General features: G+C 39.7%; 1 pseudogene; it reads right to left on the bottom strand.

The window, feature by feature from the left end:
• Window positions 1-2,811: 2,811 nt before the first annotated feature.
• On the bottom strand, window positions 2,812-3,024 carry LOC102502063 (60S ribosomal protein L38-like; annotated as a pseudogene).
• Window positions 3,025-3,884: the final 860 nt, after the last annotated feature.

Here is a 3,884-nt window from a genome sequence, read left to right as displayed (position 1 = left end):
GACTTTCATCTCCCTAATACTCAAGACCTTCTGTCATCTCTCAGCCTCACCCTGCCTTTGCTGAGAAAAAGCAGCCAGGTCTTGAATTAGAAGGATAGTCCACAGAATTTTGCCTGATCTGTGAACACAGCTTTTCCTTGATGTGCTGGAGACAGATGAGGGAGAGATTTCATAAAGAGCTTCTGTCTCTACTCAGTATCAGCAGCTGCTTCTAAGTCAACAGAGCAATGGTGTGTGTCTGGGCTGAAGGGAACAGAGGTTGCTTAAATTGTTTCCATCCCCTCTGAAACCAATAAGTGCTACTCCATTGCTTGGTGCAATTGAGTTCCTGAACGGTGCCCCAGTGGGGTGTCAAATCAAATCTTAATCCTGTCAAATGCTGGCTCTAAGAGCTTCTAGGAGCAGGCATAGGGCCAACTAAGAAAAGATTAGGGGAGTGCTATTCCAACTGGCTTGTGCAGGGGCCCATGATAATTTATTCTCTTCAGATTCCAGGAAAAAGGACATCATTTCTAGCAAATATCTTGGGTTTTAGAAATGCTTTCTGGTAAGTTTAATATGACCAGGAACAAAAATACACGTCTAGTCTGACTTTATAATAGGGTTTAACAAATCAGGCAGAGACCAGAGGGAATGGATTGATGAAATGATGATAGGAGGGATGGATGAATTTATGTAATTCCCAATAGTTATTGACAGATAGACTTTGGAGAAATATCAATGAATAAGATAGAAAAGATCCCTATACTCAAGGGACTGGTTTCTAGGCAGGGCATCCCTTCCAACTCCCTCTGGAAAAGCACAACTCTCAAAAGTTGGAAGACTGGCAAGGGATGCCACAGGATGAAAATATCCTAAGGACTCAGAGGTCCTAGAGAATCCAACCTTTTGTTCAGATGGCGTGTTCTCTGACCCAACAAACTCTGGCCGAGTGTTATTAGTTCCACATATAAAAGGCTACTATGTTAGAGATAAGTGACGTTTTCATTTCTCTCCTATCTCCATTTGTGTTCCTCAAGTGCATATCTTCTGGATCTCAGTATTCATTCAGTGCACCTCTTTCACCCGGGAGGTGTCTCAGAGGCAGTACATTTCTGACTGAAATAGAATGTGCTTAATGATATAAAAAAAAGTAATTAAGATCATAGACTCTAAAGCCAGGTTGACTCTCCGAGCTTCTACTTGATAACTGTACAACATTTGGACATGTTTCATACCCTCTGTCTCTTGATTTTTCTCACCTAAGAAATGAGGATAATATGAGTACTTATTTTCAGAATTGAAATAAGTATTTAATGAGATAATGCAGGTAAGAAGTAAACAAATGTTAGCTAATACAGTAGTAAAAATTATTTTGTTACTACTATTCACATGTTTACTTATATTTTGTTTTCATTTAGGTATGTACGTACAATACGATGAACTGACCTTAGGCTTCTTCTTCAGCTTGAAGTCATCCACATAATCATCACTCAAGTCTTGCAGAGAACTTTTTCAGAACTAGATAGTCCCTTATAACTATTGGTTGGTTGGAAAAGTCGTGATTTACTTTTCTATGCAAAAATGCATCATGACTTTTTCTATGACCCAGTATTTCCAGCCAATGCCTCCTCCCCAAGAGGCAAAACTTTGTGACTTTTGACTTCTTAGTTTTGTCTGTTCTTGAAAGAACTACAAATACTGTATTTTTTCTTTCCTAAACATAATATTTTAGAGGTTCAGTAATGTTGGGCTACATCCATGTTATGTGTATCCATATTGGGTTCTTTTTTTGCTGATTGTATTTCTAGTGTGTTAACTTTACCACAATCTGCTTATTCAGATCGTCAAAAGTTGTTGCACCTTTCACACCTCCATCAGCAGTGGGTGGAGTTCTAGTTGCTCATGTTCTCATCAATATTTATTATTCTAGCTCTTTTTGATTAATTTTAGCCTGTTTATTAGTAGTATTATTTGATGTTCTAATTCACTCTTCTTGGGGCTGTTACGGCTCTACAAAGTTACCATATTTATGGAATAATTAATTGAGGAGGATAAGTATGTTCACCTCTCTCATCAACTTTAGTTATGTCAGGATCCTCAATATTGAAGGAATTAAAGTCATTTGAAGTTTGTAGTTTCAACCCAGTTGTTCAGGGATGGGCTTGCTCACATCTAGCAGTGGTTCCTCACAAAATCGCACCTGTAGGCTGAACCCATCTCTAGCTCCTCAGACAGTCCTTCAAAGAACAGGTAGGATTGCAGAATCTACTTTGCAGTGAAGCTTAGGGATATGATAGATCTGCTAATTAAGGTATACACATTGCTTGTATGTGCCTTGAATCCATTCCCTCAATATTTCTCATAACAGCATCCATGTTTTTCTTTAACCTCTGACCTTCAGTCCTTATAGCTGAAGCCAGGCTGATCCTACCTCCTGCTTCCAGAATTACACCCACAACACAGCCTTGACCAAGATGATGTAACTTGAGTAACAGACCATGTTTCAAACATGAGTATGTGACCAAATTACCCAATGTTAGGGGAGTTTTGTTGGAGTCACTGAAAAAGAGATAATCTCCATGGGAGATGCTAAACCAGGAGAGAAACTTGAAACTACTAGGCCACATCATCCAACTCATAGGAAGAGCTAACTTGAGAGTACAGGCAAGAGATGGAGAGAAGTACTGTTTATATTTCTGAATCCTTTTCATGATTTTATTAAGTTGTCATTAACATTATGGCTCTGTGAATGAAGGTGTATATAATTTGATGTGTTTTGTTTTGTTTTGAATCTTAAACATGTTTAATGTAGTTCTAACAGCCTCTGGTTCATTTTTGCTCCTGTACCACCAACCCTGGGAGCAGGGACTGCTTCAGCTTCTCTATCTTCTCTTCGTCTGTGATGACCAAGGTGTAAAGGTATCTGCTGCATCGAACTTTAAACTTTACATTATCTTTATTTTTTTTTATCTTGACAGATTTGGTGTCCTTTCATTGGGCTGTCAGCAAAAAGCCTTTGATTTCCTCAATTTTCCGAGGCATGGCGGGGAGCATGGGGAGAGGGCACTGGCTGCACAGTCAGCAGCCAGAAACAAAGAGGAAGGAACAGAACTTCCGTTTCTAATTTGATGTGTTTTGATATATGTGTACACCAGGGAAACCATCCCGACAATCAAGCTAATGAACATAAATATCTTCCTCAGAAGTTTTCTTGACCAAGACCAGCCAGTGGCATGGTGGTTGAGGTGGCTGGATCCCACATGACTGGCTGCATGGTTCAAATTTCAGATCTAACAGCTTGAAAACCATGCTCTGTCTGTGTGTGTGTGTGTGTGTGTGTGTGCATGGCTATCATCCCAAGAGGAGAAGGTATTGTGGCGTGATCATCCCATTTGAAGGGTGCATTTTTACTTTTCTCTCTCTTCTCTCTCTCTCTGCAGCAATCACACACACCCTGCAGAAAATTTAAAAGAAAAAAAGCTTCCTTGATTGAGATTGTAGTCCCTCCTGTTCCAAGCAGCCCGCTCTGCCAATGAAGGTTAGTTTGCACGTTCTATCCATCTTATGTAAATACGACCATACAGCACGCACTCTATTTCTTGTCTGCCTTCTTTAGCTCCAGAAAATTATTTTACGTTTTAACCATGTTGTGTGAATCTCTGGTTCACACCTTTTTCTATTGCTGAGTTATACAGACAGACCTGCTTTTTTATCCATTGACCTTTTGATGGTCATTTGTTTTTCATTATGTCTATTGTGAATAAAGTTGTGCCAATGTTCACTAACAAATCTTTTGATGGCATTTTTTTTCTGAAAAGGTTTTTGCTATAGGGCACATACACTCGCCAGACAGACGGAGAGAGACAGAGAGACAGAAAGCAAGAAATCACCCCCCAGGGGGG

Source organism: Tupaia chinensis, unplaced genomic scaffold (genome assembly GCF_000334495.1).
Source record: "Tupaia chinensis unplaced genomic scaffold, TupChi_1.0 Scaffold000231_2, whole genome shotgun sequence".
Classification (NCBI taxonomy): Eukaryota; Metazoa; Chordata; class Mammalia; order Scandentia; family Tupaiidae; genus Tupaia; species Tupaia belangeri.
This window is presented reverse-complemented; position numbering and strand designations above follow the sequence as displayed.